Genomic DNA, 12,764 nt, shown 5'->3' with positions numbered 1-12,764 from the left:
ACCTATTCCCATCAAACTGCACCAGGACCATTGCCCTCTATACCACTACTCTCCGTGTACGTACCTTTCCAAATTTCTCTTATGCATTGAAGTCGCATTCACTTGCACCACTTATGCTGGTAGCTCATTCCACGCTCTCCAGACCCTCTGAGTGAAGAGGTTTCCCCTCATGTTTCCTTAAACCTGATCCTTCACCCTTACCCCATGACGTCTGGCTGGTCTCCCACCCAACCTCAGTGGAAAAAGCCTGCTTGCATTTCCTCTATTTATACCCCTCACAATTTTGCACACCTCTTAAATCTCCTCTCAACCTTCTACATTCTAAAGAATACATTTCTAACCTTTCTAGTCTTTCCTTATAACTCAGGTCTGCCAGACCCGGCCACATCCTTGTAAATTTTCTCTGTACTCTTTCAACCTCATTTACATCTTTCCTGTAGGAAGGTGGCCAAAACTGCACACAATATCCAAATTAGGCCTCAACAGTATTTTATACAACTTCAACATAACAGCCCATCCCCTATACTTAATACATTGATTTATGAAGGCCAATGTGCCAAAAGTTTTCTCTAAGACTCTATCTACCCGTGACCCCAACTTCAATGAATTATGAACCTGTATTTCCAGATCCCTTTGTTCTACCTCACCTCTCAGTGCCCTACCCTTCACTGTATAAGATCTAACCTGCTTAGTTCTATCGAAGTGCAAAACCTTGCACTTGTCTGCAATAAATTCCATTTGTCATTTTTCAGCCCATTTTTCCAGTTGATGCCATGATAGCCTTCCTCACTGTCCACTACACTCCCATTCTTGGTGTCATCCGAAAATGTGTTGATCCAGTTAGCCACATTATCATCCAGATCATTGATATAGATGACAAACAACAACAGACCCAGCACTGATCCTTGTGGCACTCCACTAGTCACAGGCCTCCAGTCAGAGAGGCAACTCTCTGGCTTCTCCCAGAAAGCCATTGTTTAATCCACTTTACTACCACATCCTGAATGCTGAGTGACTGACCTTCTTCACCAGTCTCTGGTAAGGGACCTTGTCATATTCTTTACTAAAGTCCATGTAGACGATATATACTGTCTTGCTTTCATGATCTTTCCTGGTAACCTCCTTAAAAAGCTCTATAAGATTGGTTAGATATGACCTACCATGCACAAAGCCACGTTGACTTTCTTCAATCAGTCCATGTTTATCTAAATACTTATATATCAGGACCCTCTGCATGCCTTTCAATAACTTTCCCACAACTGATGTCACACTCACTGGCCTATGGGGTGTATGGGGTGTCAGGGTGGGGTAGCACCTCTGGTGGGGGAGCATGTCGCATCCTTTTCAAGTCGGTTAGTCCACCTTTGGTCCCCACCTGGCACTCAGCTCTCACCTGTGGCTCCCCGTAGCTGTTTGCATGTGACATCGGCCACACCCCGGGCAACGGCTTCGACAAGCCGGCTAAACCAGGTGAGGGTGGCTGACGGGTCTCAAACCCTCGGTGAGACAGGGAGTTGTCTATCCCAGCAAGTGAAGACAGACTCCGGCGGATTGAGCGGACGAGACCAATGGAAGGTCCAACGGTCAAGAAGGCGGTCTCTGCAAGCGTCGTGGAACGTGTAGAGCAGGACAAGACACAGAAGACGTCCTGGTCATCCACTGCGCCTAGTCCCATCTCCAGCCGTCTAGACAGAATCTTGCCACTGGATCCAGATGGGAATTGGGAAGGGAGAGTGAGGCTGACACTGCGCAACTCTCCCTCACTTAAATCCAAATCACGCGCTAGTCTCGACACCATCATAATGGTGTCGAGGTCCTCATCCACATCAACGATGGACAAACACATAACAGCCTATAATTTCCTGGTTTATGTTTAGAGCCTTTTTTAAACAGTGGAAAAACATTGGCTATCTTCCAATCCTCTGACACTTCTCCTGTCACTAAGGATTATTTATATATCTCTGCTAGGACTCTGGCATTTTATGCACTTGCCTCCTGTAGGGTCCAAGGGAACACATTGTCAGGCCCTGAGGATTTATCCACCCTGATTTGCCTCAGGGTAGCAAACATCTTCTCCTCTGTAATCTGTACGGGGTCCATGAAGTTGATCCCGCTTTGCCTCACTTCCATAGTCTCTGTGCCCATCTCCTGGGTAAATACAGGTGCAAAGAATCCATTTAAGACCTCCCCCATCTGTTTTGACACCACACATGGATTACCATTTTGGTCTTCCAGAGATCTAATTTTGTCTCTTTCATTCCTTTTGCTCTTAACATACCTGTAATCCCTTAGGATTCTCGTTCACCTTGTCTGCTAGAGTGACTTCATGCCTTCTTTTAACCTTCCTGGTTTCGTTCTCAAGTGTTGTCCTTGTATTTCTTACATTCAATAAACTCCTCATTTGTTCCTACTTGCCTATACCTGCTATGCACCTCCTTTTTTTCTCTTAATCAGGTCCTCAATATCTCTTGAAAACCAAGGTTCCCTACATTTGTTACCTTTAGCTTTTATTCTGACAGGCACATAGAAGGCTTGTACTCTCAAAATTTCATGTTTGAAGGCCTTCCACTTCCCAAGTACACCTTTGCCAGAAAACAGCCTGTCCCAATCAATCTACACTTGCCAGATTATTTCTGACATGATCAAAATTAGGCCATTCTCTAATTTAGAATCTCAACCTGTGGACCAGACCTATCAGTTTACATACTTACTTTGAAACTAATGGCATTGTGGTTATTGAATGCAAAGTGTTCTCTTACACAACCTTGTGTCACCTGCCCTGTCTCATTCCCTAATAGAATATCCAGTATCACATACTCTCTCATTGGGACTTCTATGTACTGATGAATGAAACTTTCCTGAACACATTTGCCGATCTCTATCCCATCTAGTTGTTTTACAGTATGGGATTCCCAGTCAATATGTGGGAAGTTAAAATCACATAACAACCTTATGTTTCTTGAAACAGTCTGCAATCTCTTTCCAAATTTGTTCCTTTAAATCCCTAGGACTGTTGGGTGGTCTGTAATATAGCCCCATTAACGTGGTCATAACTTTCTTATTTCTTAGTTTCACCCGTAACACCTCACTAGTCGAGTTATCTAGTCTATCCTGACAGAGCACTTCTGAGACATTTTCCCTGTCTAGTAATGCCATCCCTCTTCCTTTAATCCCTCTTACTCTGTCACATCTAAAACAACGGAACTCCGGAATACTGAGCTACCAGTCTTGCCCCTCCTGCAACCATGTTTCACTAATGGCTACAACGTCATAATTCAATGTGTTGATCCATGCCTTGAGCTCATCTGCCTTTCCTAAGCCTTTCAACTCCTCCTTGCATTGAAATATACGCAGCTCGGAACATTAGTCGCACCATTCTCAACTTTTTGATTCCTGACTTTGTCTGAGGTCTTAACAACATCTCCACTAACTGTTCTGGCAGTCTGGTTCCCACCCCGCTACAACTCTAGTTTAAATTTCACTGTGCAGCTTTATCAAATCTTCCTGCTCGAAGATTAGTCCCCCTCCAGTTAAGGTGCAAACCATCATTTTGGTACAGGTCCCACTTTCCCTGGAAGAGAGCCCAAGGATCCAAATATCTTATGCCCTCCTTCCTACACCAACTGCTTAGCCATGTGTTAGACTGTATAATCTTCCTAACTCTGGCCTCAGTAGCACGTGGCACAGGTAGCATTCTGGAGAACACAACCCCGGAGGTCCTGCCCTTTAACTTATCACCTAACTCCCTCAACTCCTTACGCAGAATGTCATCACTCATCCTACCCATGTCATTGGTACCCTTCCTCTTCAGAATGTTGAGGACTCAATCTGAGATGTTCCAGAGCCAGGCACCTGGGGGGCAGATACCATCTGGGAATCTCTTTCTCACCCACAGGACCTCCTGTCCGTTCTCCTAACTAATGAATTCCCTATCACCACAGAACACCTCCTCTTCCCCTCCTCCCTTCTGAGTCACAGAGGCAGACTCAGTGCCAGAGACCCGACCGCTGTGACTTTCCTCTGTTAGGTCAACACACCTCCCCACCGCATATCCAAAGTGTTCTGCCTATTGTTGAGGTGGATGGCCACAGAGGTACACTGCACTGGTTGTTTAACCACTTTCCCCTTCCTGTATGTTACGTAGTTTCCTGCATCCTGCACCTTGGGTGTAATAAAGGCATCCGTTAGTCTTGCGAGACCATGGATCTGTGCCTGGAAAGTCTTCACTCTCCAGGGCGCAGGCCTGGGCAAGGTTATATGGAAGACCAGCAGTTGCCAATGCTGCAAGTAGCCCATGTTGCAACCAATGTTGTCCAAGGGAAGGGCATTAGGACCCATACAGCTTGGCACCAGTGTCATCGCAGAGCAATATGTGAATAAGTGCCTTGCTCAAGGACACCACACGTTCCCTTGGCTGGGGCTCGAACTCACGACCTTCAGGTAGCTAGTCCAATGCCTTAACCACTTAGCCACGTGGGTGTAACTACCTCTCTATATGTCCTATCTATTACCCTTTCAACCTCGCAAGTGAGCATCCATTTCCAAATCCTTGAAGTGGCTTGTTTGAAGCTGCAACTGGATGCCCTTCTCACATTTGTAGTAGTCAGGGACACTGGAGGTCTCTCTGCCTTCCCACGTCCCACAAAAGGAGCATTCAACTATCCTGCCTGGCAGCTCTACTGTCCTAGCTGAGCTGATGTAAAGAAGGGAAGGGAAAAAGAACTTCACCTAGTGTTTTCCTTTTTTGCCTTCTCTGACGGAAGCCTCTCCTCATTGAAGCCTCGAAGAGCTATAGCCTCAGCTGAAGAATCTAACTTCGCCCACACCCAAAATGGCTGTTGTGCTTGCCCTTTGTTCCCTTAATTTGCTCTTGCTGATTAATCCCAAATGTTGGTTGGTCGCTGGTCAAAGCTGAAATATGAGATCTGGTGCTTCTCCAATACTTTATCCCTTATAACTGGGATTTTTGTCGGTTCTCCTGTCTCGTTTGAAACTAGCATGACTGATATCTGAGAGATATTAGCAATAGCTTCCATGGTGAAATCTGATGCAAAATATATATTAACATATCTGCCATTTCCTAAAGACTAACCCATCTCTTAGCTTGTTTGTTGTCATTAATGCAGCAATTGTCATTCTTTGGAGACTCCACATTTACCTTGGCTGGTCTTTTTTAAATAATATATATTGATAGAAACTTTTATTGTTGATTTTTGTACCGCATACAAGTTTTCTCTCAAAGTCCATTTTTTCCTTTCTTATGTGTTTTTTAGCGACCTGCTGCTGGATACCAAAAACTTACAAGTCTTCTGCTCTATCAATAGCCCTTTCTGCTTTGTATACCATACTTTTCAACTGAATGTAATCTTTCACCTCCTTTGTTAACCATCGAAACTCATGGATTCCTCTTTTTGATTGGAATAAATACTTGCTGTACATTACAGACCAGAAACTTAATATCTGTCACTGTTCCTTTACCAATCTGTCCTGTTCTTTAATTGCCCAGTTTTCCTTAAAATCAACTCCTTCTTCATACTGTTATAATCGGCCTTATGTAAATTGAAGACACTGGTTATAGACCTGTGGTGTTCATCTTCGAACTACATTTGGAATTCTGTTATATTGTAGTTAACACCCCCAGGGAATCTTTAATTACCAATCCCTTATTAATCCTTACTCATTACACAAGACCGAATCTAAAATAACCCATACTCTGCAATGTACTGGCCACCACTGCCGGCCCACCAACTGGAAAGGTTCGTGGTTAAGGGTCGAAACACTCTGTGAAGGTTGGGAACCACCGGATGACATCTGCTCCTGGCTGAAGGCTACGGTTACCTTATAAGGTGACTGGAGAATACAGTTGTATGTAACAAGTAAAAAAACAACCTTTAGAGACATTTTCCTCAGGTTCTTCTATTATACCCCTGCCAGTTTGTTTCATCCAATTAATAACGTAGACTAAAATCTCCCATAATAGTTGCACTTATATATATATATTTTGCCAATCTATATTAGTTTTGTCCTTTCTTTACTACTTTCTAAATTTCTCCTTGACAAAACTTCTCCCAGTCCATGATGTAGTTCAAAGCTTTATCTACTCCTTTAGTTATTCAATTCAGAAGAGCACCAGTGCTAGACTAATTCATGTGCCAATGAAACAGTTCCCTCTTTCCCCTATACTGGTATCAACCCCCATGGACTGTTTTTCCCACAACAATCTTTGAACTGTGCATTGAATTCTCTGATCCTTTTTCCTTATGCCAACACCAGCAGCTTGCTGAAATTATTTTTTATGATGTAACGGTGTAACTTTACTCTGCATCCTGCACTGGTTTCAATGACTGTCGACTAACTGTGCATTATGATTCCAAATCCAGTGCCTATTTTCAGATTTTACCAATTTTATTCCCTGTAATGTATTAGCCTTGAGTCTTTTGACAGTCTAGAACTAGGCACAGCTGCCACTCATGCTGTTTGTTGTGAACATTCTCACTGACGGAATATGTAGAACTGCTGCCTAATAACAGGCTAAATTAGTGTTCCTGGAAAACTGGTGGAATCATTTACTGCTGTGTTAAACGTATTGTAAAATGCACACAGGGGCGTAAATAGAGCTCAGCGTGCCCCTAAGGCCAATATTTCAATATTCTTCCTGGTGGTAAGCAGATGGTAAAATGACACACTGCTTAAATATTTTCCCCTACTTTTTAAGTCTGTTTCTCCAGTGTATGGTTTGTTCTAGTCTCTGAGGGACTGCAAAGCCCTGATAACACCACACCAAGATTTTTAAAGTTACTCCCAAAGCATCAAATACCATGCAGCATTACAGCTTACAAAAGAAAACAGGTCAAGCTGCAGATTTGGAAAAGAGCAGGATTTACTGTTTCAGGTGCAAGATCCTTTGTTAGATTCCAAGTTCTGACAACGGTTTTTAAATCTGTTTTGCTTTTCACAGATGCCGGCAGGCTTTCAGGTTTATCTCATGTTAGTTTAGATGTCCAGCAGCTGCAATTTTTATTCTATTTTCATTTAGCTTCTGCACTGTTGATCTTTACTAATCCAGCTCCTCGGGCCTTGTCTGAAGATCAAATTCTTCCACAGGAAGCAATTAAAATTGAAAAATTTGTTGGTGGTTTTACTGCCATGTAAACTACTTGCCTCCACTTTCTGTCACATTGCTTTAGTTGTGCACGGCCTAAAGCACATTCATTTCTCATATAGGAATGCAGACATATATACTTGAAGTACGTAAAACCAGGAGGAACATTTGACTCAGTATAGATGATGACATCATTAAACAGAACTGTTATCAACACTAATGGAAGTGAAAGGCCACAGAACATTTAAGGTTTCTCTTTGTCTACCTCCCTTATTCGCATATGCAACACACTACTTTGGTTTGGCACTCATTTATCACTTGTGAACTGCATTTTTTGCCTATTACCCTCTGTCTATATATTGTTTTCTGGGGTCCATTTAAGGTCTAAGTACTTACAAGTGCACAAGGCAATGGGGAGAAGTTCCAACGCAGGAATAACCTGCTTTCCTGATAGAGGTCACCAACCAAAGGATGTGCAGTGAGTGATTCACCAAGCATCTGAGTATGTCAACCTTGTGGAAGGAATATTCTATGGAAGATTTACACAAGCCTTAGCTGTACAGACGTTCACCGAGGTACAGAGCTCATGTTATAACTCCAGATCAAGATGCTTCCCATGGTGCACCACTTGCCTTCCTCATTGAGCTGATTGTCAAGAAGATTCCTTGGCACATTGAGGGCCAACCAAGAACATGCATGGAGTTTTCAAAATACACACAACCATACTTGCTGAAATCTGTGGCCTCTATAACAGAGTCCTTTTGAGATTGCTCATACAAGCATATAGTATGGGTGATTGCACTGGTAGGCTGATTGTCTGGAATCCTGATCCTTCTTGAGGTTAATGCATTCTATACATGCTTTGAACAGAAAGGGATTGTAATGTCATTATCTGCACCAACAGCCTCCGATGCACCCGAAACCACAGTCACTGATCCAGACTTCTGGATAGGTCTTCTGGAGAGTGAACCCATGGAAAATATTTTGCTAGATGGTGTCCCTGGCTGTGCCCTCATATCCTGCACAGCTGGTTGGGGTTACCTGCAGGTATTTTTAACTGCTCCCTGCCTCAGTCTAAGAAGATCACTATCATCCCGGTATCAAAGAGGAAAAAGCAATGTGCCTTAATAACAACTGCCCAGTTGCTCTGCCATCCACCACCTTGAAGTGCTTCCATGGCATGCAGTATCTCCAGACAACCTCGATCCACTGCAAGTCACCTACTGCCGAGAAAGATCTTTGGAGGATGCCATCTCCACGGCCCCCCATTCATCTCTGGAGCATCTAGACAGCAAAGGCACCTACATTAACTTATTCTTTATTGACTGCAGCTCTGCCTTCAAAACCATAATTCCAAACAAAATAATCTCCAAACTCCTAAACCTGAGACTCAACACCTCCTTTGTACCTGGATCCTTGACTTCCTGACCTACAGACTGCAATGAGTAAGGACAGGCAGCAACATCTCCACCATGATTGTCCTCAACACCGGTGCCCCACGAGGCTGCATCCTTAGTTCCCTTCTCTTGTCCCTATACACTCATAACTGTGTGACTAGATGCTGCTCTAATTCCATCCATAAATTTACAGATGATAACACTGTGGTGGGCAGAATCTCAATTAACAAGTAGTTACAGTACAAGAAGATAGAGAGCCTAGTGACAGGGTGCCATGACAACTTTAGTGATGATATTAACTTTAATGATGACATCATGACATTTCCTCTAGTATCATCAGAACAAAAGACTTCATTGACTTCAGGAAGCGGCGAGGTGCACAGTACATCAGTGGCGTTGAGGTTGAGAGGGCTGAGGCCTTTCAGTTCCTCAGGGGAACATCACCAGTAGGCTGACCTGATCCAATCTCATTGACGCCATGGCCAAGAAAGCTCACCAAGGCTTCTACTTCCTCCCTGTGATGGACTCTGTCTCACTTCCCGTTACCTTGGTAAAGCAGTCACCGTAATCACAGACTCCACCCAGTCTGGCCATTCTCTCTTCTCCCCACTCCCATTGGGCAAAAGATAAAAAAAGCCTGAAAGCATGTACCGTCAAGTTCAAGGACAACTTCTGTCTTGCTGTTATAAGACAAGTGAACAATCAACTAATACGATAAGATGGACTCTTCATCACATAATTTACCTTGTTTTGGCCTTATACCTTACTGCCTACCTGCTCTGCACTTTCTCTATAATTGTAATATTTTATCTTGCACTCTAACAGAATGTTGTTTTATAATTATTCTTGCCTGTTATAACAATAATTTTGTTTTTTTTTTACTTTGCACTGCCTTAATACACTGTCGTAATGAAATGATCTTTAGGAATAGTAATCAAAAGAAAATGTTTCAGTGTAACTTGATACATTTGACAATAATAAGCTAATTTACCAATTTGGAATCTGTTCTCTGTAGAGCAGGGGTACCCAACCTTCTTTATGCTGGCAATACACACACAAAGTGCTGGGGGTACTCAGCAAGCCATGCAGTATCAGTGGAGAAGAGTACAGTCAACATTTCAGGTGAGACCCTTCATCAGGACTGGGAGAAAAAGATGAGGAGTCAGAGTAAGAAAGTGGGGGAGAGGAGGGAGAACCACAAGGTGATAGGTGAAACTGGGTGGCGGGAGTCGGGGAGGGATGAAGGAAAGAGCTGGGGAAGTTGATTGGTGAAGAGTACCAGGTTGGAGAAGGGGAATCTGAATGGAGAGGACAGAAGACCGTGGAAGAAAGAAAAGGGGGAGGAGCACCGGAGGGAGGTGATGGGCCGGTAAGGAGAGAAGGAGAGAGGGAAATGGGAATGCGGAATGGTGAAGGTATGAGAGGTATTACCGGAAGTTTGAGAAATTGATGTTCATGCCATCGAGTTGGAGACTACCCAGATGGAATATAAGGTGTTGTTCCTCCAACCTGAGGGTGGCCTCATCACGATAGTAGAGGAGGCCGTGGACTTACATGTTGGAATGGTTTCAAAGGTACATTTAATGTCGGAGAAATGTATACAATATACATCCTGAAATGCTTTTTCTTCACAACCATCCATGAAAACAGAGGAGCGCTCCCAAAGAATGGACGACAGTTAAATGTTAGAACCCCAAAGTAACCCCCCAGCTCCCCTCCCTCCTGTGGGTAAGCAGAAGCAAGCAACAATCCCCCCTCCCTCCATTGTCAAAAAAATCATCGGCACCCGCCACCGAGCACTCAAACCTGAGCAAGGCAACAGCAAAGACACAGGCTTGCAGTTACCCCAAAGACTACATTGTTCACCTGGCATTCGACATACCACAGGCTCTCTCTCTCCCTAAGAACAGAGAAAGAGATGTCACCATTTCACAGCGAGAAGGGAGACATAACAAACAGCTTGCTGGTTTATGATGACACAAGTCGTTGCGATGATTTTTCTGAGCTCTGTTCCCAAAGATCTTGGGTCTCTGGGCAAACAGCCAGAGATCTTCCATCTCTGATGACACACTGATCTCTTGCAGAGGCACCAACCTCCAATCCCCCTGTCTCCAGAGCCACGAGATCCCGGGCCTCCGAAGGCGAGTGGAGCGCTTAGGCCAAGCTCTTGGCGTGCCAAACAACGGCCAGTTGCGAAACCCCGACAACGGGTTCCATTCCCGCAAAGAACTGTAGGATTGGGAAGTGGAATTAAAAGGGGTGACCACTGGGAGATACCCACTTTTTCTGGCAGATGAAGTGTAGGTTCTTGGCGAAACGGTCTCCCAACTTGCATCGGGTCTCACCAATATACAGGAGGCCACACCGGGAGCACAGGATACAGTAGATGACCCCAACAGACTCACCTGGAAGGGATGTTTGTGGCCCTCAATGGTAGTGAGGGAGGACATTCTTTGAAGAAGGAGGATATCTCTTTAGTTTTGGAAAGAAAAGCCTCATCCTAAAAGCAGATGCAGCAGAGGTGGAGGAATTGAGAGAAGGGATGGCATTTTTACAAGTAACAAGTTGGGAAGAGATATAGTCCAGGTGGCTATAAGAGTCAGTGGGTTTATTATAGACATCAGTAGATAAGCTGTCTCCAGAGACAGAGACCGAGAGATTGAGAAAGGGAGGGAAGTGTCAGAAACGGACCAGGTAAATTTGAGGACAGGGTAGAAGTTGGAGGCAAATTTGAAGAAGCCGGCGATCTCCACATGAGTGCAGGATGCAGCACCAGTGCAGTTGTCAATGTAGCGCAGGAAAAGTTGGAGAGTGATACCAGCGTAGGCTTGGAACATAGACTGTTCTACGTAGCCGACAAACAGGCAGGCATAGCTGGGACCCATGCAAGTGTCCATGGTTACACCTTTTGCTTGAAGGAAGTAGGGGGAGCCAAAGGAGAAATTATTAAGAGTGAGGACAAGTTCCGCCAGATGGAGGAGAGTGGTGGAGGGAAACTGGTTGGGTCTGGTGTCCAGAAGGAAACAGAGAGCTTTGAGACCTCCCTGGTGGGGGACGGAGGTGTAAAGAGACTGGACATCCATAGCAAAATTAGACGGTTGGAGCCAGGGAACTTGAAGTAATTGAAAAGATCAAGAGCATGTGAAGTGTCACGGATGTAGGTAGGAAAGAATTGAACCAGAAAGGGATAAAACTGAGTCAAGGTATGCAGTTATAAGTTCAGTGGAGCAGGAACAAGCAAAATCAGTGGGTCTACCTGGACAGGAAGGTTATGGATCTTTTTTATGCTATGGACCCCTACCATTAACCGAGGTGTCTGTGGAGCCCAGAATGGGAATCCCTTTGCAGAGCATTAAGTTGGCTGAGATACAGCCTGGTGCCAGGTAGTTAAGAAATACTAATGAAACATATTGCCAATTAATGGGATGATAGGACGTCTACACTCATTATCTCGATTCTGTCGTCTGCCTTTTAGGTATAGCACTACCTCAGCATTGCAGTTCTGCTGGAAGCTGAACTTTTACATCCTACGGCACGGTCAGAGATCCCAAAGCTTGCCAACAATTTGCATTTCAAAGGTCACTGCGAGCCCTGGAGGTGCACGTCTTCCATTCTACAGCGAGTGCATGAACCCTGATGGGTGAGAGAGCATTTTCATGGATTGCTGTGTTGATCTATAAAGTGCTAAAATAAAAATGTTTCAAAACATTGATTGTGGTATTCCAGTACTTGCTGACGATTCTGCAAAGCAATTTTGTTTTAGCATGGGAAGACCATGAAGGTGTATATTTGAAAAAAATATGTAAAACTTCATATATCTTTTATTCAAATGTTCTCTTGCTGAAGATGTGCATTTGAACAGGAGCCAGTATTGAATGTGGTAATGATCAGATATTTAGGTAATGTTCAGACCCTGCACTTCTGCAATATCCCACTGATCAGCAGGGGCACATCAATAATCTACTGCTGAACAATCTGTGATTCTGTGACACACAAATTTCGATGTTACTTTCAGAAGACTCCACCACATCCTGCTTAAGACATTTGACTAATGGCTTAATGGGTTGCCAATTCTGCAGAACAAAGCTATGCGGCAAACAGCGCACAACAAACCACAACCCTGTGGAACATTCTTCCTCTCGGGACGTCTTACCATGTTAAAGTCTGAATGTAAATTCAAGTTGTTATTTTACTTAAGGAAGCCAGCACTAGGCAGTCTAGGCTGCAAACCCAGGCAGTAGAATCATTGTTTAATAATGCCAGCA

General features: G+C 44.0%; 1 long non-coding RNA gene across 1 annotated transcript in view; it reads left to right on the top strand.

Annotated features, from left to right (window-relative positions):
• Positions 1-12,109, top strand: part of LOC134347496 (uncharacterized) — a 96,585-nt gene extending 84,476 nt beyond the window's left edge. Inside the window, exons 3-4 of the long non-coding RNA XR_010018173.1 lie at positions 9,515-9,621; positions 11,975-12,109. This is a non-coding gene — a long non-coding RNA (uncharacterized LOC134347496). The remainder of the gene's footprint in view (positions 1-9,514; positions 9,622-11,974) is intronic.
• Positions 12,110-12,764: the final 655 nt, after the last annotated feature.

This window comes from Mobula hypostoma, chromosome 6, assembly GCF_963921235.1.
Source record: "Mobula hypostoma chromosome 6, sMobHyp1.1, whole genome shotgun sequence".
Lineage (NCBI taxonomy): Eukaryota > Metazoa > Chordata > Chondrichthyes > Myliobatiformes > Myliobatidae > Mobula > Mobula hypostoma.
The sequence above is the reverse complement of the archived record's forward strand: the minus strand, read 5'-3'. Positions and strand labels throughout refer to the sequence as shown.